At 40.7% G+C, this 25,156-nt stretch overlaps 1 protein-coding gene across 3 annotated transcripts in view; it reads left to right on the forward strand.

Moving 5' to 3' along the window:
• LOC139477956 (uncharacterized) overlaps positions 1–25,156 on the forward strand; it is a 405,897-nt gene that overhangs the window by 41,936 nt on the left and 338,805 nt on the right. The window lies entirely within an intron of this gene.

Genomic DNA, 25,156 nt, shown 5'->3' on the forward strand with positions numbered 1-25,156 from the left:
AGCATCTATTTTAAACTTGGCTGCCTTACTTTGACCTTTGCTCAAACTATACTTGAATGGCCAGTCCATGAAATACAACTTTTTTCATATTGTTTTATAAATACAACTTTAGAGGTGTCTTTTACACCTTGGTATATACATACAGTTTTCCATTTCATCCCATTCCACAAAAGGAAAAGATTGAAATAGATAATGAATAAAAGTAATCATTATGGAATTATTTGTCATAAAAGGAAAAATATAATCTTAGAAAATATCACTAACAAAATGTTTAGTATAAATGGTTTTCAGTTATTATGTATGTCTTTCCTTTTTTCTTTTAACTAGCTAAACTACAGCTTGGAAGGAAGATGCACAATTTAAAATTTTGAACGAAGAACCACAAGAACGCATTCATTTTGCTCTTAGACACAAGATTTTTTACAAATTCTTTTTCTTACTAAAGATGAAAAACAGTAATCATTACTAAATATGTATGTCACTGATCAAAGTATTTGATAATTTAAATAATGCAGATTGAAAAAGAAAATGAAAACTATTTAAAATGAAATCACATTTAGTCTACTCTGAAATCATTTTGTCATTCAGAAATCGATTATCTATGTAGTGTGTGTAGATTTAATTACATTTTCTGTTTATGTAATAAATTTAACCATGCCCGATTCTAATTTCTTACACACCTGTGGGGGAGAAACGACTTTCCTGAGTGTAAGTCATTCATAAGTTGCGTAGCTCGTTGTAACGAGCGAAAGCGTGATGTCATACACGTCACAACACGCGAGGTCAAATCATGCGAGGACAAATTCACAGCGGCAGGAAATCACTGACCATATATTTGCCTACACAAATAAAATTCGTACAAACCTGTAGAGGTTATGGATTCTCTGATGAAATCCTCCTTGGGGCACTTATTGCATTTTCCTTGCTCAAGAAAATCTACATGACATAGTTGTAACCATTTTCCTTAATAAAAAATGTTACCATACAAAAATATGTTTTTGTATGATATATGACCACCCCAACGGGGCCTCACCCTCTACAGGCGACACACGCCAAGGGGAGCGACTCTCACCCAAATCACTTTTCCAATGTCTCATAGCAGACGGAATGTGGGGAGGCGGGCGGCCGTGCCCCAAGGAGGATTTCATCAGAGAATCCATAACCTATACAGGTTTATACAATTCTCTTTCAGATTAAATCCTCCTTGGGGCACTTATTGCATCAAGATAGACTCCTAAAGATAATAAAGGAAGTGGTATCCGTCTGCAACAAGCGTAAATAAACACATCGTTTTACAAGACGAAGAACCCCCCCCCCCCCCCCCCCCACACACACACACACACACTTTTATACAATTTATATCGGGGACAATAACCACTAGGGTCAATACGCCTGGTAGCTAGGCAGGCTTTAGGGTCCCGTAGGATCGAGCGAGTGTTATGCGCTAAACAAGTGCATTATCGATTAGTAATGACTACCGAAGAATCGTCATTCCCAGAGAGAAGAGAGGAGATGCAGCATTACAAAGCCAAGAAAAAACGGAGGACATTCTAAAATCTCGAAGACTCAATTGGCTAGAGATGTAGAACTCTGCCCAGTGCGGAGAACTGACTGACCGAATCGAGCTCGCTCCCTGGAGTGTTTATCGATTTGGTAATGTTTAATGAAAGTACTCGGCCGGCTCCAAATGAGATCTCCTCAATGGGCAGAGCTGCGGCATACGCTTTTGACGTAGCCACTGCACTAACCGAATGAGCCTTCAACCCCTCAGGGGGGTCCCTCCCTTTGTTCGTATAAGCCGAACAGATATCAGAAACAATCCACCTCGAAATAGATTGTTTGCTCGCAGGGGAGCAAGCCTTCCCACCGCCATAACAGCAGAATAATTGGCTATCCTTAGTCTTCCTGAGATAGACCTTGAGAATCTTGCGGACATCCAAGACATAAGCATGTCTTGCAGAGGTCCCCGACGAGGAAGGCTGTGAAAGAGCAGGTCACGTGGAAAGCGTGTGCGACCTTGGGACGGTAAGAGGCCGGTAGGCGAATACTGACTCTGTCCCGGTGAAAGATGGTCAGCTCGGGATCGGCGGACATTGTGTGAATGTCTCCTACCCATCTACCTGACGTCACCGCCACAAGGAACTCCGCCTTCCAGCTCAATGGCTGAAGGGAGAGAGACGACAGATCCCGAAAGGAAGGACTTGACAGCCAATCAAGAAAGATTGACAAGTCCCAAGGAGGACTGATCCACAGGACAGGCAGTCGGATCCTGTCCACGCCTGCCAAAAATAGCTGCACTAATGGGTGCTCACCCAGAAGTGCCCCGTCGATAGGGACGTGAAAGGCCGCAATGGCTGTCGAGTACCCCCTGACTGTCGATGCGGCCAGGCCGGCATCAAGTCGTGATTGGAGGAACTCTAACACCGCGACTAGATCTGCAGAAAAGGGATCTGCATGCCCTCTATCGACACACCAGCGCGCATAGCAGGCCCATCTATCCTCATATTGAACGTTTGTCGAATCCCTCCGCGAAGCCAGTATTGTGTCTCCTGACAGTGGCCAAGCCACCCACTGAATCCTGGGATTCGGGTGGAGTGCCCCGTTCTGGGATAGGAGGTCCAGTCGTAAAGGTAATAGAACAGGAGGCTGAGCCAGAAACCGGAGTATTACGGGAAACCAAATCTGCTCCGACCAAAGAGGTGCCAGTAGCACAAGAAGCCGCACAGGCTGAGTGGCTAGCTGAGAAAGGACCCTGGGAATCAGAGGACCTGGTGGGAAGGCCCACAGAACTCTGTCCGTCCAATCTAGCTGGAAGGCGTCCGGTGCCGCCGACCTCGGGTCGGGGACTCGGGAGCAGAACACTGGTGTCTGGTGGTTCACCCCAGACGCAAACAGATCAACCTGGAACGACCTGTATAATCAGGAGATAATCCCGAATATCCCTGGGTCGAGCCTCAACTCGTGAGGAGCAAGGATCCGGCAAGACAGAGCGTCCGCATGGACGTTGTCCACCCCCGGGAGATAAACAGGTATCACCCTGTAGAAGTGACGACACCGTTCCCCCCTGCTTCCGGATGTAAGTCATCGCCGTCTGGTGTCCATTTCTAGACGAACCACCTGGCCAAGAAGCAGATCCAAGAAGCGTTGGAACACCAACCTGACCGCTGTCAGTTCCAGCACATTGATGTGCAGCGTGATCTGCTGGGACCACAGTCCCGAGGCAGTGTGATCGTTCAGAATGCCTCCCCAGCCGGAGAGTGACACGTCTGTCTGAACTATGAGAGACAGAACGGGATTGTCGAGCAGGAGGCCCCGTAACAGATTCCCGTCCTTGGTCCACCACTGAAGGTGTGGAATGAGCCACGCTGGGGTCTCGATAACCTTCTCGAGATCCTCCGAGTTCGCCCACAACCGACGCAATGCCTGCTGAATGGATCTCATTCGTAAACGTGCTCGACAAACCACATCCACTGTCGTGGCCAAACTCTGAAAACATCAGTGTTCCTGTCACAAGACTAAGACATTCGTGTGAATCCTTTTACCCATCGTCTATCCGATTGTGGAACTCTATTCCGTTATCAGATCGAAATTCTACGATTTCTTGTTTTAAAAATTCGCTACAAAAGCACAACCCCACGTCACCTGCGTACTTCGCTTATGGAAAAAGAAAATATAATATCTTACACACAAAACTGAGATACATGTGCAGTCAGTTGAATTATGATTTATATAGAATTGGTATAAAAGATCACCCGAACTGTACATGTTCGAATACATGCGAAAATGCATATCATTATCTCATGGAATGTCCATTGTTTAGTCATCAGCGTGAAATTATGTTAAACAGCCTTAAACATATTGTTCATAACATACCTATTGATGTACACTTACTGTTACACGGCAATGCAGATCACGTTGTTACAGAAAATGAAGCTATATTTAAGGCAGTACAACATTATATATGTACAACTAAAAGATTTGTGTAAAGAACTGTTCATTCAACAATGTCTCTCTCTCTCTCTCTCTCTCTCTCTCTCTCTCTGTCTAACACCGCTTGTTCGGGAGGGTTTTAAAAACAAACGCTCCCTACTTCACAGAAACGCACATGTCCCAGTCATTATCAGAGCCAAGTGTACAAAACACACCCTGCTTCGCGGAAAGCATGTGCTTTCCATGAAGATTTTGTTAATAACTGGGACATGGGAGTTTCTGGGAGTTTAGTTAGACAGGTGAGTTTGCAGAGTAAAGAGGTGTCGTAACAGTAGACAATAGAACAGTTGTTTGTGTTCGATTGCGGTAAATATATGGGTTGCATTTCCATGGTTTGGGTTTTTCATTAATAAACATCGGATATTCCTATATATCAATGGTAGCAGAACGTGGTTTATACCTCATCCTGTTCGTTTCGTTGACAGTGTATCAGTATAAGGTAAAAGGAAATGCAACTCTTTGCCTATTAGCATTCACAGTAGGTATGGCTGAAAAAACAAGTGATAGTTTGGAAGGGAGTGACAGATTTGAGGTCTCGGAACAGAAGTCTAATGTAATAGACAAAGAATGGTCTTTGATTGAGCAAATCTTGACACTCAAACAACAGAAAGCAAATGCTAAAACAGCATTTACAAAATCTAAGAATAAGCAGTATAATTTGATAGAGGCTGAGGAATTACTTTCGCGGAGAACTGTAAGAGAAGGAATAGACAAGATAAATTCTCTTCAAGCCAAGGCAATAGCTGTCATGGTAAAGCTTACAATGGCTTATGCTGGTGATAAAGAGCGTGAGAAAGTAGTACAAACAGAAACTGAAATCTGTTGTATTGAAACTGAAATTGCGGAAGTTATAAAAATAGCACAAAAGGGTAAACCGACAGATTACAAAGGTAAAGGTCCTTGTACATTTGTCACGAACCAGTTGTATCAAAGCACTATCTTTAAAAGAAATGCTTCATGTAAAGTCTGTGGAGATAATCATGATTTGTGGAGGTGTAGAGAGTTCAGGAACATGAGTGTCTCTGATAGATGGGACAATGCCGAAAAGCACAATGTCTGTTTTCGGTGTCTTGGTTACTCGCATCTTGGGGCAAAGTGTAATTTCATCACACAATGTGGTATCCGTTGATGTACTAAAACTCACAACAGACTTTTGCATGATTCAGCAAGAGTCATTTTGCCGAAGCCAGATCTAAGATCTTCAGACTGTCCTCATATTGTAGAAACAGGTAAAGAATCTGAGGTCAAGCCTCCGACTAAGAATGGTAGTTGCACTGAAAGAGCCCATACTACATTTCCAAAATCAGAGCCCAGGAAGCCGTTGATAGCTCTCCAAACAGTTCCATTTATTCTTACAAATGGCAAAAGGAGGATTTGTGTGAATGCGTTACTGGATGACGCAAGTATCTGAATGATGATGTAGCTTCAGAATTAGGACTCAAGGGACCAACTCAGACAGTTTCGGTAAATGTGTTGAATGGCAATACAGAAACATTTCAGTCAAAATCTGTCAGCTTTCACATGGAAAGTGTCTGTGGTAACATCAATCTTGAAATGTTGGCACTTACCATGACACGGGTAACAGGTGATATGCAGGTGATGGACTGGGAAAGGCATAAGGATAAGTGGAATCATTTGCAGAACATCAGTTTCCCTGTTATTTGGCGGAATCCAAAAGTAGATCTCTTGATAGGGATTGATTACCTACAGCTTCATCAGTCATATGAAGACGTCTCAGGTCAGCCAGGTGATCCTATCGCCAGAAGGACTCCTCTTGGGTGGACCTGTATTGGCAACATCGGCAAAATAAGCTCACAAACTAATTGCTCATATGCATATTATGCACATGGTCATGATGTTGAGTTATCTTCACTAGTGAGGAACTTTTGGGAGATTGAGGAAGTAAATAGTCATCAACAAATTCTTAGCCCCATTGAGAAACAATCGCTTGAGAAGGCTCATGAATCACTTGCGTTTGAGAAGGGTCGTTACCAGATAGGAATACCATGGAAACAAGAGGTTCCTTGTCTTCCAAATAATTTTGACATGGCCCTCCGAAGACTAGTTAGCACTGAAAAGAGGTTAAAGAAAGACAAATGTATTACACAGGTACAGTCGTGCCCCGCTTATACGGACTTCAGATATCCGGAAACCTCGGTTCCCGGACGATTTTCATTCAAAACGAAATAATTACTATATAAATTTACCCGTATATCCGGAAATTCAGTTTCCGGAACCGGACGGTCATTTTCATACACAAAACACTGAAATGCACTCAAAATTGTCTCACTTATCCGGACAGTACACTTCCGCTGGTGGTAATATCTTTGATTTATGAGAAGTCAATTAACCAAGTGACACCGAGTTACGTTTGCGACGAGCTTGTTTATTGTACATGTAATCCCCTTCGATAAATATGGCATCTGTGGAGGTCAGAGGTCAAAGTTGAACTTCATTACGTATTACGAGAACATTTATATCTAGGGATTAAGATTACCTTGTGTATTTTCTCGTAAACTAAGCCGGAAACAGCAATCAGCTGTACACACGTTTTCTTGGAATCGACCGGTGATTCGGTAAAGACACACCCAATGATATAACTTTATAGGATTTTAAATGCAAGGATCGACAACAATTGTATCTAAAACTTTTTTTTTTTATCAGGAATAATATATTCCATTATTTTCTTAATTATATGCAGCCTTTACTAAACATATTTAAAATAATTATAACCCTAAGCGAAGCAGCTGATCGCTCTTCTCGGGTATTATTTTTTACATGGAACCAGTCTGACCAGTCACCGCCAAGGCTCATGCGCATGTGATCGTGAGAATTTCATGTTGACATAGAATCGTCAAACAAAAACAAATATGACTTTTAACGAGTCAAAGTATGGCATTTATGATATATGTATCCATTCTCTGTCAACTAAAGTTCGTTTCAAGGCGTCAATAGCGGTATTCTGACCGTGGTTGCTGTTAATAACGGTGAGTTGTGCGATCTTCCGATCGCTTCACACACGATTTTGCCGAAATTAATAAAAACAATATGTATAAGGAATTTTGTCATGAGTTGCATAATTGAAGGGAAGTAACTCTTCCAGTAAGAAGCTGGTTTCAGTTATACGGAAATTCGTTTATACAGACGAATTGTGAAATGACGCAAGTGTCCGTATAAACGAGGCACGACTGTATATGGAAATGTAATCTCTGAATATGAAAAAAAGGGTACATCTCCAAAGTATCATCGAATGAGTCAGATGAATCCAAGTCGTATTTACCACACTTTCCAATTCTGCGTCCTGATAAGGCTACAACAAAAGTTAGAGTAGTGTTCGTTGCATCGGCGAGGTATAAGGATATCTCACTGAATGACATGATCGATCCTGGTCCCAAGCTTCACAGTGAGCTTTTTGATGTTTTGTTGAGATTCCGCAGGTAACCAGTAGCACTTATCTGCGACATAGCAGAGATGTTTCTACAGATAGAACTTGCTCCATTGATAGGAGTTTTCATAGGTTCTTATGGAGGTCCATGAATACAACCCTTACTCCAGAGGTGTATCAGTTCAATCGAGTGGTATTTGGCAATACTTCTTCTCCCTTCTTAGCCCGATTTGTATCCCAACAGCATGCTAAAATACAGATCTTTCTCGAGCAGTAGGGACTGTCTTAGAGTCCACATATATGGACAACAGTATGGACTCGGTTGAGGATGAGGATGAGGGCTTAGAGTTGTACAAGCAGTTGAATGAACTGTGGTCAGGTGCTGCTATGCATAAAAGGAAATGGTTGTCAAACTTGCTTAGAATTCTGGATAACATTCCCGTGGAAGACAGAACTGCTGAGATCGACCTCAGCAAAGGGCATTTACCATCAGTTAAGACACTTGGACTGATGTGGATTGCTAAAAGTGATATGTTCACCTTTAGCACACTAATCAATCCTCTGGAATTTCCAAGAGGGATTTCCTGAGTCATGTGTCTAGACTTTTCGACCCCCTTGATCTTATAAGCCCCTTCATTATAACTGCTAAGATCATCCTTCAGGAAATATGGCTGACTGGTCAGGGTTGGGACGATTGTCTTCCGAGCATCTAAAAAACAAAGTAAGTCAATGGTTAGAGCAGTGGTCAGAAATACAAACCCTTGAAATACCAAGATGTCTCCGTTTCCGCAATTCTGTAGAAGAGGTGTGTCTCCATTGCTTTGTTGATGCATCTCAGGAGGCATATGGCGCTGCTGTTTGTGCTGTTCATACTTACCTGAACGAGAGTACTTCCAGTAGGCTGGTATCTGCAAAGAGTCGAGTGGCTGCACTAAAGTCCATAAGCATACCTTGTCTTGAATTGATGGCTGCAATTGTTGGTGTCAGACTGGTTTCGGAAATCAGCAGAGTTCTAAATATAAACCTGAGAGCCCTCACCCCCAGACTGCGATAAAGGCACAGTCAGTGGAGGAGGAAGGAACCATACAAACTTTGAAAGTCTGCAACAGACTGTTAAAACTAAATGGATGGGGAACGAGGAGGGATATGTATCAGTGCGAATTGATGAAATTGAAGAAAGATACAAGCATAATTACAACACAAACATATGCCAAGGCGTAACGAAAATGATACACGCGATATCGATAGCCAAGGCTGTATATACATTTGTAACATACAAAGGGAGCGTAGTAAACCTCCCCCCCCCCCCGAGCGGAAAAAACTCACAGTAACTTGTGCCCATAGGGCACTTTTTAAAGTTACAGAAGGGTTGAAAAGGAAACATTGTAGTGAAATAATGTTAAGATAAAAAAGCCATGTCGGTTGTACACGAACATGGAATTTATCAGAACAGAATAAGCTACACAGCGGCCGCCATTACGTGAAACAAACGTGGCAGCCAAGTTACAACATATAAAAAACTATAAAATGCAAGGAATTACGCCTTTGCAAGAAAGAAAGGGAAGTATACCACAAAAACAGGTTGAGCCATGTCTTCAGGTATCAAAGATAAGTTGGATGAAGTGAATTCTCTAGAGTCTTGATGTATGTCTGCACTGTCAGATGACATTAGGAAAAGTTATTTGGGTGAGAGTCGCTCCCCTTGGCGTGTGTCGCCTGTAGAGGGTGAGGCCCCGTTGGGGTGGTCATATATCATACAAAAACATTGTTTTTTTGTATGGTAACATTTTTTATTAAGGAAAATAGTTACAACTCATGTCATGTAGATTTTCTTGAGCAAGGAAAATGCAATAAGTGCCCCAAGGAGGATTTAATCTGCAAGAGAATGAAGATTGTAACGTCATTGTTATATAACGAAATAAAATAAAGTGTTTATTTTCTGACTTTTCAGAAAACATCAAATAAGTGTTGAAGACTTGCAATAGATTATCATACGTTAATCAAGAATACAGTCTACATCAATAATTTGTAAATTCAATATTAATTAGATTTAATATCCATGGTAGAATGTTGGCAGCAACCCTTGCTTGCCGCAAAAGTCGACTATGCTTGTTGTAAAAGGCGACTAACAGGATCGGGTGGTCAGGCTCGCTGCCTTGGTTGATACATGTCATCGATCCCAATTGCGTGGATTGATGCTCATGATATCAATCACTGGATTGTTTGGTCTAGACTCGATTATTTACAGACCGCCGTCATATAGCTGGAATATTGCTGAGTGCTATACAGTGTGACTTCCTATACAAAGTGCTAGAGCAAAAACCAAAAACAGGTGTTGAGGAAAGAAGTGACGTTTTCCCCGCCTTTTTGCACAGAAGAGCTGAAGATCTACATGTGCTATTAGGGGAACAACTAGTTATGTGTAGTTGACAGTGAAGAAGACTTCCGTTGAAAATCTGAAGATTTACTTATAGTGTATCTGCAGCCAATATACAGGATTTATGGCTGTGATGTAAAAGGTAGTATTCTTAGAAATATTAACAATTATAACTATTGTTTGATATCTATGGGCAGGAAGTTCATGATCAAAACGTCCTATTGCTCCCCCATTTCCACAAATTTCGACAAATCTGAAGATTTACTTATAGTGTATCTGCAGCCAAAATACTGGATTTATGGCTGTGATGTAATAGAGGTAGAGGATTCGCAGGAATTATAAACTATACGACCTTAATATTAATGATCATAGCCATCTTTCCATATCTTAGATTTGAATTATTTTTGTAAATCAGCATCATAAACAGAGAGACTATCTGTACCGTCGTTTCATCTCTAACGCCGAGCTAAATAGCCATGACACACAGTCGATAATAATATGCAATACTTGAACAAACAACTTCCGTTGCAGACTAAACATTAGTAATCTCACGCCAATAACTGTACAGTGGGGAACAGTTAATCTTTCTGGCCAGTCTGATACATATTTTTTTCAAATTGGCTGTCTGATATTATAATAATTACATGTATGTGACGTGTGCATAATAAAAAATCGATGTCATTTGCATGAAGTTCAACATGGCAGAAAATGGTCGAGAAGCGCAGTAACCACTTTACTAATCTCACCATATTTCGCAATCCATAGCACTGTATTAAATATGAGTTACACGCTATAAAAGCTGAGATGATTAGGGTGATGATGGTTATAATTTTGATTGTGCGCACCCAGTGTTTGACATCCTAATTTACTGTTGAAAAAGGACATTTTCATAGGACCATGCATGGTCCCGTGCCACTTAGTGGGTGTGAGAAGTGAGAGACCATATATGGTCCCCTGGCACCAAGAGAGTTAAAACCGCTCATCCCCATCCCACTCGATTTTAGATTTAAACATGTATGGTTTTGCTCTCTAACTTGTATTTATTTAACAAATGTTATATTTGGGATAACACTTTCTTTGTAAAGTACAGATTCTCGTATATATAAATATGTAACATTTGATACATTTGACCACTTTCAAAATGGTATTGTGTGTTCATTGTATTTATTTGTAAATTAATTTAATGATAAACTCAAGACAAAATAACTGACATGAATGTGACCCAAAAGAAATAAAGGGGGAGCTCTGCAATTCTACAACATTAATACACTGGGCAAGGTTCTACTCTGGGCTTATACAAAGGGAAACCACTCCCATCTTGAGTATAAACTAGCTGCCCTTGATTTATCCAAAAGGTCACGGAAGTTACAGATTGCTTCCCGACAACATGGGTTTTTATTCTTTCCTTGATTAGTGTTGTGTCACACTTCTTTCAGCATTAACCCCCTGGATGCCAGAGGGACATCACATCACCCTCACTTTGAAGTTGAATAAAATTCAAAATACATCACCCACACAGATACACTTCCCACTTTTGAATTAGGTGGGAAATTCCCTGTTCTGTGATATCATCCAATGGCATTTTAGGCCAAGCAAAAGTACTGAAATGACCATTGAAAATTAGATACATCGTAAATGTCGCCATTTTTTATACATTACTAAATCACTACTCACGGCGTTATTTACAGCATGTTTTGAAATCTAAATTTCGGATATTTACTCAGAGAAATGAATTTCAATAATAGCATATTAGTGATCACAGGTATATGTCTTTTATGAAATCTCCAATGATCATTCCAAAACATATCTGATAACCCTAGAATCGTTTCGAATGTTTTGGAAAATATGCAAACACGAACGCCAAAGTGAACTTTCCACCATATTGCATAGTGTTTACAAAATCACGTTTCGCGTACACCGGTTATGAGATGCCTGTAACATTATGTATATTTCATACTTAGCTGCGATACATACATCCTTGAATTCTTCATACATTTTAGAATCAAATGACCAATGGTCTTCGTCACCAATACAAAGTGCCTAGATGAAATCAAGCAAAATCAGTTATTGTGAACACGAATGCTGTGCTCGAAAAACTGCACTTGTTTGAAATATAAACAAAGCAAAATTCAGATTTTACACAGTGTAGCATTTTCTCCTATTTTGAGCTATCCATTCCTCTATTCGTTCCAAGATATTAGCTCAACATTTTCAGAATATGCATGGGAAGAGAATCTTAGGAAGAATTGGGGTATTTAATATAGACACATTGCAATGATTTGATATTTTCAACAGAAATTGTCAAAGTTACTGTCCTGTGTGACGCCATGACTGACGCAAAATCATGCACAACGACAACGGTATTTATCGGAATTTCCGACTATTTCCGTTGGTTTCAGTGAAAAATATAACAACAAATAACAGTACATAGCTTCTCAGAATGTTTCTGATTACTTACATGTCACATTCATGTATATACGATCCCCGAAACAACGAAAGTCCCCTCGTTAAATCCCGCGTACTGTTGACAGTGAACACGCCATTTTGTAAAAGTCGGTCACAGGTCGTGATGTCATACATCAATATTGTTGTACATATTTGGTAATTTCTTTGAGGTGAAGGTCCTTGAATGAGAGTGTACACGATCATTGTATCATGCTGTTTACAGTTTCAGTTATGATGCAGATTTTGGATATCTTTTATACTTTTTTTTCACACAATTAATTTCACTTTGGATATTTGTCAATGTTCAAAATGATATCATACGTAAATATAGGCCACAACATGTATGAACGAAGCTTTTATAATCTCTTGTTTGTTTGAACATTGTTTACATAAGAATTGATAGGTTTATAGTATTGAATACAATATTTCTTTCCTTTGGACAAGTGTTACAAGATGAAGTGTAAATGTAACTGCAGCATGTACATATAAGTTCATATAACCAATGTCCATGAAAAGCCTTTTCATTTATTTTATAACTAAAACTGAAAATATTACTTTAACAAAATGGATGATATTTTTCGTTAAAATATATGCACACATTTCTGAAAGAATTGTCTTGGTCTTGGAATTGGTTTTTATGTTGTTTGATACACAGAACAGTGATATTTAACGATTCACCAGGTGCGGGTTAGTCACAAACAATTTACAACTTATTTCTCTAGTTTTGCATTATACATGTATAATCAATGGTTTTATTCTCTTTTCGATATATTGTGATGACAGGATATTATACTGTTTACTTTATTTCTCCAGGAATTGTAAGAAGTATAAAAATAAAACCCATGCCATGCCTGTTGGTTCAACCTTATGCGATTATCCTGATAATTTTATACCAATAGCGCTTTGTTTGCATCTTTTATTGTGTAATTCTGAGATGAGATAAAGAAAAATGTAAACATAACAATGAACAAATAAATGTACAATACTGAATATAATTTTGGTTGTTTTGAAATATTGTTTTGGGAATTTCATTACATAAATTGATGCCAAATAGGGGCATGTCTTGTCCAATTAAGATACACGATAAACTATCTAATTGTTTATATATTCAAGACATTATTTACCTGGTGAAAACAGTCATTTAATGTTGTGTCGAAAAAGCGTCTAATTCTGTTTTACACATGGAGATTTTCCATACCATGAACGCAATCTTCCATATCAAATAGAATGGTGTTATCTTTTGGTATTTCATTACATTTGATGATAAGGCTTGTGCTCCATTAATAATGGTGCAACATTAGTCAAATTACTCTTACACATTCAGGAGAATGTTGGAATCTAAAGACTAAGTTATAGGTTAGATAAGGCTATCCATTTCTCTATTACCTCTTTTTTATGAAGTATGATTCCATCATTTCTTATGGGTTTTTTAAATAACTAAACATATACAGTTTCTTTATTGATATTTGTGTTGGAATAGTTTGGTTCCTTGTGAACAAAACCCCACAAAAATATAGTATCCTTACCCACAGCTAATTCTCACCAAGTGACTTGAGTTACAATAAACTTGTGCTAAGCATAGCAGAGTTATGCCCCCTTTTCTTTGTACTCATGTAACCTCTCTGTCGCCTTTTGACGTCATAGAGAAAAATCAGTTTTCGTCATTTACGGCATGCTATTTTTTGCATTGATTTTATGACGTTATACATACACATATATCTCCATTTGATATATAGTTATATGGTTCAGATATTAGGCAGTATTTTGTTTGCTCACAGTTTCCGTAAAGGTTACACACAACCAAATGTTTTCCCATAGACTTCTATAGTAACGTTATGATTTTTTTTTAAATAACTAAGCATTCAACAGCTATTACCTGTACGTGTGTGCACAGTTTGGCCTTAGAGCAGCAATAAAAAAAATAAAAATGACTAGCTTAGTCAGCTCCTTTTCCGAGTACCGGAAGCTAAACACACCACCCCCAGTTTCGCACCAAATGTCACCTACTTGAAAATAGCTGTGGTCACATTCAGCATAAGTCATCATGTTGAAAAAGACAGTACTAAATATAGAAAAAACATGGTCAGTTTTAATAACTGGATGGATGTACATTTGAAAGACATAAAAATCTTACAGAATATCCTCCAATCACAGCCTGCAGATATCTCTCGATCTGCACTGAAGGCTCCCTACGAAAACCGCACTCTCCAAACTGGTACTGATTTGGTGTAGTAGAACCTGTAAAGCTTCTAACTAAAAAAAATCGCCGCACTGTACTTTTATCGGTGTATGATAAAAAGCGGAGTATTTACTGTTTTTCAGCGGAGAATAAAATCTCAGACAACACTTAGAAGCGTCTTTTTTAAAAAACGGATTAATATTTGCAGTTAAATTTACACCCTCAATTAGGAAATTTAATATTCTTCACCTCTGTGTAATTTTATAGCCAGAGGTAGATCCAGTGCCACGTGAGTGCAATTCTCGCACAACCTTCACTTTTCCGATCTAAGAAAATGTGCGTCAGAAAAAAACCTTGGCATCTAGAGGGTAAGTCGTTTGGGAATAGTACTTTTAGCTATCAACTCAATAGTTATGTGGTGCACTGTCAAAATTAATGATAATACTGACATTAAATCTGTGGTACGTTCTTCGTGTTGTTGGAGTGTCAATTCAAATCAATTGTAATTTTGTATTGTAGCTTACAATGATTTAGCCTACAATCGCTTTGTGCAAGTGAATGGTGATTGTTGCTGAAGCCTAAAATCATGATTTTGAGGACTTACAATAATTGTAGCGCTAAGATTGTTCTGATCCTGGCCATTGATTCATCTCCCCTGGAGAAAAGTCCCTTGAGCTGTCCTGTCACATATGATTCCAGTCATTCATGTATGGAAGAAATGTTTGCATAAGCAACGATCACAAGCCTCTGATAACTTCTTAATTCTTATGAATCCTCTACCTCTATTACATTAGTGCCAAATTCCTGTATTTTGACTGCAATCACACTAAACTAAACTTTCTGATTTTCAACACATGTCCTCTTCACTGTCAACTGTACAAGAATAGGTTGTTCCCACAATAGCACTCAATCAGCCCAAAGCACTCTTGTGCATGAAGGTGGGAAAAGTGTCCTACGTACTGCCTCTCTAAGAAAACTTTTTCCACTTTACTGAGTCTCTCACCAAGGCCAAGAGGAAAGACACATCCATGAAGCAAGTTGATTACATAATTTCTCAACCTGACATGTCATCTACACCACCACCTAATCAAACTACCACTCCTCAGACGACTGTACCTTCGGCTCCTTCGATATCCTTATCACAGAAGGCCAAGAAAGACTTATTTGAATCTTGTCTTTCAGCTCTATGGCTGGAGGTAGAATGGCTACATAGACTTGTTTCAGCCAGGGTCAGAAGGATCCTCCGGCCAAGAGGCCGCATAGGGGAAGAGACTTATCAGAGTCACATGTGTCTCCTTTTATCAGTGCTACGGTCACATGGCCTTCCAACCAGCCATCCACGCCAACCACAAGTGACGCTTATCCATCACGATCACCTCATAGTCTCCCCAATGGTCTGGCCACACCTTGACAGTCAGTCTAGTGTTCTAAAACAGCTTGACCATTGTCCGGTCCCCGTTTCGGTTATGATACAGTCTACCCATTCACAGATCTGACCGGAATCTTAGACATTGTTGGATGATGACCCACATAGGGACTATGTGGATCCTGGTGACTACTTTGCTACTCACCAGCCAGATGACTCCCGGTTTGGTGTCTTCCATGTCCCTTCTGACTCGGACAATGAAGAAGGCTACTATGAGGATGATAATTTACCTACAAGGGAATTTGGTACTCCCTTTTCCTTTGTGGATTTATTGGACTCCTTATATCATTTCATGCCAAACCTGCCTCCCTGTATGGACCAGGCTATTCCCTCTCAAATGACGGAATATGCAGGTTGCCATGCCCCTGTTACGTCTCAGTTCACAAAACTTTGCCATTGCCGAACTGTGCAAAATAGATTATTGATCAAGCAATGGACAATCGACAAAAACTGTGGCATGATGATAGACTTCTGCTCCCTAATTTGAAAAGAAATTTATACTGGACACATGACTCACCATTACCAGAGTAAACAACTTTGGATGACAACTTTCTTAAGTTGGTCAAAAGTCCAAACATGAAATTATCCCTACCTGCTAGTTGAGTTAATGATCTGTCATCAGTCAACAGGTATTCCATGGATATTCGGGCCTACATAGATTGGTTTGTGGCCAGAGTCCATCTCATCATACCTCCTTTACAACCATCTTAAGACAATATGCCGGCAGACCCCTTGCCTATTTGGGTAGATCAAGTTGGTCTTCTTCACAGTCTCTTGGACGCAATCGTCAAGATGCAACAGAAACTTGTTACCATGCAGGTTTGGATGTTTTTCCAATTTATTTGGATGCAACGTCAACAGCTCCTATCACAGATCAGATAAGGCTGTATCAATTCAGGCCAAGAAGATGGTGATGCACCAACCCATCACAGCCCCCAAGATATTTATTAATCAACTTGGGAAGATTGTGAATGAGGTCAGACAAGACACAGATGAGTGATTTCAGGTGTCTAAAATCAACATAGCGATCAAGCTCCTTCCTTCCGGGAAGCAGCTAGAAAGAAGTTTATTCCCTCTGGCAAGGGATCCATTCAACCCTTCCAAAGAACAGATAATTCATAACACCAATCGGATTGCTTTCGTCTGTCTGACATGAGATGCCGGGGACCTAGCAGAAGAGGTTTTAAGTCGGGAGGTCACGGGGTCCGTAGATGACTCTTCCCCAGCTCCCATTTCAGTCACAGGCCCTATCTATTTGTCTATGGATTACGATCTACGTGGGGGGGGATGTCTGTTGTTTTACACCAACAACTGAAAACTGATTATGTCCGACCACTGGATCCTTGACATTGTATCCCACTTCTTGTGTCCCAACCCCAGGGTCGCAGATTCCATCTGGAAGGAGCCAAACTAAGGGCAGCCAATCTTGCTATTATGGTTGTGTTCTGATGCTCCAAAACCTTCCAAATATTGTGCTGGTTTTCGTGGGGCAATTAGTCAGCAAAGAGCTGGCCTCACAAGAGACTAATTACAATTTTATTTACAAGAACAATGAATGAACAATGTCTTAAATATAGCTGTGGATGCCACAGAGAGTCTGTACATCCATCTGGGCTGTCATGAGAGCTATCCTTCGTTGGAGAGTGAAACCCCTTCTGCCAACTTACTTACTTAAATTGGGAACTTAACGTGCGCTTTCCGACATATGGGTATTTCAGGCCCGCCAGGCCATTTAGTGATTGGTCGAAAAGGGTATGTCCGAAAAGGTGAGGCAACATAGGGGGGCTTTAAGGGCTGCTTACTTAATTTGGAGAACAAATTTAGAATTTTGAAATATGCCATGCTAGGTTTGTGTGTGAGGGACTAAATGGAGCTTTTGTGAGTTTGAGTGTTTTTATAGGTTTAGAACTTTAGGGTTTATTGACAGCTTGTATGTTGTACTTTAGATGCGGCGGAGTAGGTCTGTTTTGGTTCGATAGATTCCAACTGCTTTAAAGGTTTGTAGGTCATTTAGGGGGGATTATTAGCATTGCTAGTGTCATTTGATTGTTGCAGTTTATTGTGGACTGGAGTGTTGTTCTGTGTTGCTGGTAATGTGTGCAATATAGTATTACGTGTTCAGGAGTTTCTTTTAAGTTGCAGTGGGGGCATTTACCAGTTTGGCAGGGATCCAAACTATTTCTATATCTTTACATATGCTCAACAACAAAAGTTCATGTGACACCAATATTTTAGTGTATTTTTCAAACAAGTAAAGTTTGGTTTTCAGTATTGTAGTACATGTATGGAATCAAGTCACAAAAATGCAACTGCTACAGAAAAGCATGCATTCCATGCAAAAGTTGACTTTTATGCAAGCCCCATGCATTTCACTACCCCAAAATGGGTATAAAAACATGTGCGTTAATGGGATTCCATATGCATTGTTTAGCATCGTGCTGACAACAACCACTTAGAAAAACAACAAAATTACGCAATTATTCAACATTACGAAATGCCATGCCTTTCCGAAAATGAGCGTCTGCGAGCCATTGGTATGCTTGAAGCAGGATGAGTCAACGTGATGTTGCAAGACAATCTAACGTCCACAGAAACACCATTTGGTGTTTATGGCAACGTTGGTAACCGACGAATGCAGTCAGAGACCATCCTCAGAGTGGCAGGCCTTGCGTAACCAATAATCGACAAGACAACTGGATTCGAGCAACACACCTACGAAATTGATTCCAGCCAGCAACAGTGACTGCAAGAAGCATCCCTGGTCTTCAACGAATATCTTCACAAACCGTACGTCGTCGCCTCAGATGTGCAGGGATTGTCGCCAGAAGACCCGCCAGATGTCCATTTTGACAGGAAACCACCGTCAAGCACGTCTACAGTGATGCAGACAGTATCAAAGCTGGACGGCCATGCAGTGGAGACAAGTTCTATTCACTGACGAGTCTCGTTTTCACCTCAGCCACAGCGATGGACGGATTCGAGTGTACCGACGTCCAGGTGAACGTCACGTCAATCAATGTGTCATGGAAGAAGATCGGTTCGGGGGCGGCAGAGTAATGGTATCGGGTGGGATTACAGCAAGACAGAGGACCCATTTGATAGTGGTAGAGAGAAATCTCAATTGACACCGCTACCGCGACAAGATCATGGGCCCTGTTGTTCTACCGTTTTTGCATCGTCATGGCCCAGGCATTACCTTTCAACATGACAATGCATGGCGTCATATTGCTCAACTTGTTCACTATTCTCTTCAACAAAACAACGTAAATGTCATCCCCTGGTTGGCTCGCTTCCCTGATCTCTCGCCAATCGAGCACATGTGGGATGCGTTTTTAATTTTTGCGATTGAGTCTCGTTCGCAAAACTCGCAATAACAAAACGGTCGCAAAAAATTCCCTGTTTACAGTATTTGCCTTTAAAGTTGGATGTGTTGTTTTGAGGGTTTAATATTGTCCCTAAAGTTAATTTGAGTTTTGGGTAACGATCCGGAAGAAATATGTCTGGGAGAAGGCGGCTGTTTTGAATGACATGGTCAGTTACCGCCAGATTCAAACATTACTTCCCTGAAAACGATAAAACACAGTTGGAAAAATGCTAGTTAGAAATGAAACCCGAAGACAGGAAAGTGTAACCGAGGTGAGCAGGAAAAAAACAGGCGAGCAAGCCTGCACGTTTGCTTTTTCATTCATTCTCAGCCTTCGGTTTCAAAGTGTAGTTTGGACAATGCATACACATGAATTTCTCTAAATGTCCTGTGGGGGCGGTCGGGTAGCCTAGTGGTTAAAGCGTTCGCTCGTCACGTCGAAGACCCGGGTTCGATTCCCGACATGGGTACAATGTGTGAAGCCCATTTCTGGTGTCCCCCGCCGTGATATTGCTGGAATATTGCTAAAAGCGGCGTAAAACCATATTCACTCACTCACTCACTAAATGTCCTGTGCATGACGATACACATGAGCAGAAAGGGAATTCCCTCGACTGTAATATTGGGATTCCCCGACATTCCGCGGTAATAAAAGTAGTGCGCCTTGGTGGGCATGGTTTCATTTTTTACATTCATTGGGATATGAATGCAATAACACATGACCAGTTCAGCTAATCAGAAGCCAGGAATTTCAGTAGACACAACAAAATTTAGGTGTTATTAAACAATGAATTGCGTATGCATGTTATTGACCGCACATCCTCCCCATTCATTTTCCTAAAGAAGCCACACTCCATTTGTGGAGTGTACAGTTCGAAGCATACATCGATGACAGCTTCCTGAACCACCAGGACACAGCCACGCTGATCTGCCACAGGGACTCTCGTACGATCTTCAATTCACTAGAGATCGCTTTCAGACCGACCTTGACCTCGTCTCTGTACCCTGGGACAGGTGGCACTGAATCCAACACCACCAACTCCCTGCTCTTCAAGAATCCCACACACTCCACTAATGGCAAATGCTTCTGGATCTTCTCACGCCAGGACCAGTCCATCTCTCTGGTCCTCACGGACCACCTCAAGCCACAGCTTTAATGGTGACAGAGCTCACGACCTCATTACACCTGTTTGTAGAAGTATCATGATATAACATTTATACTAAGTTTTCCTATAATAATTAGATCCACATCAAGTGCTTTTATGAGTTATCATGGTGTAATATTTATACATCATTTCATATAGTTATAGTTTAGCAAGTAATACTTATCATCAGGTAAAATGCATATATAAAATATCAGTAGTTTCAGTTATAGCTTTTTAGATAGACGCTAGCCTAAGGTAATAGGAGCTCAACTCCTTGACATACTATTCAATAAGACAAGAGTTATGTCTACATAGTTTAATAGATTTGAAGCTTTTAGATAGATAGTCTTATAGATTACCTTGAACTATTTTATTTAAGTAAATCTGTCATGATCTATATTAGAATAACATTCAGCAATTACTTCAATTTAGACAAGCTCGTCTATAGTGACACCATAATCTCTTTCAAAGCATCCAGTAAATATGTCAACAAGATTAGCGCCAGTCCAACAGGATTAAGTATTCCCCTCTGTCTATCCATTCATTTAGCATAGGGCACAACTCATCATGTATCAACCAATCATATTCCATTTTATTGTTCTAATTTTTGTTAAATACATACAGAAACCACATGTTAGGGCTGAGAAGGGGTTTGACTCTCTTACCAAGCAGACCTCTCTCCCACAGCAAGAGGGTTGTACCGATTCTCTGTAGTAGTATAGGTAATAAGGGGTTCTGGACCACTTCCATTGGAGCCGGATTTATTTACCTATACTGCTACTACAGGTGGCATTTTTTATGCCAGAATGATCATGCGATTCAACGATAGTCATGAGTTGTATTAAACGAAACATCAATATTAATTAATAATGAATAAAATTTACTATAGCCCACAAGGATATTGGAAAGGTATAGGAGCAATAAAAAAATTAGCCACTGCGGCTAAGGTATCTAAAGATGTGGCCAAAGATTGGTTAAAGAAACAAGCGTTGTGGCAAATATATTTACCGGCACCGCGTTATATACCGAGGAAGAAGTTTGATATTTTTACAAGGAATGAAGTTCATCAGGCTGACCTCTTGTTTCTTCCCCACGATAAGGTAAAACGCAAAACGTATAAAATACGCTTTAACAGTAGTGGATGTGGCTAGTCGATACAAAGAGGCAGAGCCATTAACCTCGAAAGATTCAACAGGAGTAGCTAATGCACTGAGCCGCATATATAAACGCGGACCGCTAAAATGGCCTAAGCTATTTCAAGTAGATCCCGGTCGCGAGTTTATGGGATCAGTAACTAAACTGTTAACAAAGCACGATGTTGAAATCGTCCGTGGTGAAAGAGAGGCCCACCGCAGTCAAGCTATCATCGAAAGATATAACAGGACATTAGCGGAACTTTTGTTTGGCTATCAGTATGGGATAGAAATGAAATCCGAGCGATTGAGATCAACCAAATGGGTGACATGATTATCAACTGTTGTATCAGCGCTGAATAATGAAGTGACGAGATTAATAGGGAAGAAACCATCCGATGCTATGAAATGAAATCCGTGACTTCCGAATCTTCAGCACCGAGGAGAGGCAAAGAACGAAAACTTGCGAATAGAGTAAGGGTAAGATATTTATACCAGCCCGGTGAACTCGAAAGAGGCCTACGTCACGCAACCGATCCCATATGGTCCCTTAAGACGTATAACATTAGTCGATTGGTTACGAAAGAAGGAGAGCCTATTCTTTATTATCTTCAAGATGGACCGGGTAGGGCATTTGTACGAGAAGGGTTGTTCATAGTTCCCGACGGTACGGTATTACCACCATAACCATAAGCATAGGTAGTTACACCATCATTATCAATCCATCTCTTTGTATCTAAGGGGGATAATGATGTCATGTTCATTCTTAATCCATATATCCTCTGATTTTAACTTCTTAAAGAGTTCATCTCATGTTTGAACGTTCTACCGTTGAATGATTCTTTATACTGTTCATGTTTGATATGCTTTTTTACAACATACTTCTTAACGCCCTTGGCTTTTCTTATCTCCCCTTTATCGGACTTCTTTATAGAATACATCTTAGGTCTTAATCCTACATACTCCGCTATAGGGGTCCCAGCACATTCATCCTTCATCTTACCTAACACCTTTTTATTTACAACGCTGTGCAGTTGATTATCTTTTGGGTAATCGCTCGTGTCGTACATATCTATTTTTTCTGCCATATCTTTATACACATCCTCGGTTTGTATTTCCATCAACAAAGAATCTGTGTCAGTATATAACACCTCGCATCTATCGCCGTATTGCTTCTTAAGTTCGTTGTAATAAAAGTCATACATTAAGTGTTTTGACAAGTCGAGAATACTCATACCGATGTACACCGGTCTGTTGAATTTTATGTTACTCTTCTGCATATGCAACGCTGCTAAGTCGTTATCGAAAATCTTGCTTCTGTTAAAAGCCGGACTGGCTATAAGTTTCCTGAGTCTTTCTTCCTCATTAGATCCGACTAATTTAACATCAACACGCTTCCTTAGATTCTCCATAGTTTTACCAAATACCGAGTTATTCATGAGCTTATACAGATTCTTTTAGAAATCGCTGGTAGCTATCTTTCTTAAATCTGTGTTCAGCCCTATATAGGGCTCCATCCAAGGGCTTTCATCAAACTTTAGAACTCTGTGTATTTTCTTAAGTTTCATACCTAACGATAGATATAACTGGAGATTTCTGTAGTGAACTATATATTTTGTCTTATCCATCAAATTTGGTACGAGTTTTTCTACGTTAGCTAACCTAGTGTTACCCATCAAGGAGCGTTGATATTCCGACATCCAATCTTTATTAACCATTAATCTGTCGGGAGCTAGCGGATAACTGTTATGATCTTTATGTAACGAACTTGGATATTCCAAGTCAACTTCTAGTATGTACCCTTTATTCGCATCATTCACTTCGATATCATTCTTATCGACCCACTCAAAACCACCCGTGGGTAAAGGTTGACTCATAGCCCATCCGTACAAATTGTTAGCGTCGAGATATAATATATGCGTGTCGGGTTTACTCGGATCGTATCCTTCCACTAATTTATTATTAGCCTTAGAATACCTTTTCGCTGCCATCGATATACCACCTCTTAATCCTTTCTCAATAAACAAGTGCATATCGTAATCTGTGAGTAGTTTTAGTTCTACGCCGGTCTTCTTCAACAATGCATCCCACGATAGTCCGGGACTGGAATAGTACCATGCTGGGTCCAAGCCGTATTGTTTTAAACACGTCTTTCTAAATATCTCGAATATATCGGCGAGTAACAGTACATCGTTTTTTAAGTACAGATCACTCTGATTGTGACAGACTGCTTAAAAGTCTGATGCTCTACCGACTGAGCTATCCGGGCTCTGACGATAATCGCCTAAATTCTTACAACCTAATTTATCCCACACCGTCAGAGCGTGTCCATAATCGGCATCTGTTATTTTAGATTCTGTTAAGTTACGATAGAATGATTCGAGGGGTGGTAATTCAGTTTCTTCGAATCTAGACCAATTATCCATATATTCGTAAGGATATACACCTTTTCTCAGCAACAAATGTTGAGTTATCTTATCGGTATATTTATTTGTTATTGCAGGATATTACAGCGATGGCCCACCTCCCTGAGGAAGGTGGGCTATGTTGAAAGAATGACAAAGACGCAACAGTGGATTTAATGGCCGAGGGTGTGGAGGTTCTAAAGGGCTACCCCAATTTAGAAATGGAATAAATAGTATTTCTATGTGGCGACTTGAGTCGCCAAACATATTTGTTAATAGCTAATAATGCTAAGGCCCAAATGGCGGAAACGTCACAACCCGACCACAGCTGCGGGTCTAAATGGGAGCGAACGCCGCCAGGCCAAATTTAATTGTTAATATATACTTAATGCTACGGCCCAAATGACGGAAACGACGCAACCCGACCAACGCTGCGGGTCTAAATGGGAGCAAAGCCGCCAGGCCCAGCTATGTGGCAATTTGCGTTGCCAAATATAATTGTTACTAGATTTCCGAGTGAAAACCCGGGAAAGACTGGGTTCCAACTGGTAAGAAGGTAACCCAGTCTGGGTTCCCGCTGGAAAGCAGGAAACCGGAAACCCTAATTAGTATATATATCAATATAAATTATGATGATATAAGAGGTAGCCCAGAAGAACCACGCCACTTAGCACCAAAGTGGTACCCCACACCCCATGGCCGCGGATGATGATACACGTGCCCGCCATGATTGCCTCATAAGAAAGATGTCTTACCTTTATAATTACCTACTTGAAAATTTGGCCCAAGGCCTGGTCGATATCCTTTACAAAAGCCCGTATCCCTTTACAACTAAGGTGCATTCCCTCCCACTGGAACCAGGACCGGTCAGTGGCCACTATTTTAGGATGGGGGATAAATGTGAACTTAGGAAGTTCGCAGAGACAATTGGCTAAACGCCTATTGAGCTTGGCTCTACTCTTTTCCACCTTACGTGGGTCGCGTGCGGAATGCCAATATCTTCGTTGAAGGATACCCGAAAAGCAGACATGGGTGTGTGGTAGATGCGCCTGGATGCGCATGACTGATGTCTCCATATCTATGCGGAGCTGACTGGTCTTCGTGGAGCCCAAGTCGTTGGATCCCAAGTGTATTACGACAGCTGAAGGGCTGCGCCGAGTTGCCTCCACCTGGGCGTCGATCACCTTGTCCAGGTCATTCAACCCCAGTCCACCCTTTGCCAACCACAAGATCTTTTTGTGGGGCACTAGCTCCGGGCGTTGTGGGGACAGCTGTTGCCTCGCCCTTGTCATAAAGTTGGAGCCCAC

Source organism: Haliotis cracherodii, unplaced genomic scaffold, assembly GCF_022045235.1.
Source record: "Haliotis cracherodii isolate W230 unplaced genomic scaffold, xgHalCrac1.p SCAF_1, whole genome shotgun sequence".
Classification (NCBI taxonomy): domain Eukaryota; kingdom Metazoa; phylum Mollusca; class Gastropoda; order Lepetellida; family Haliotidae; genus Haliotis; species Haliotis cracherodii.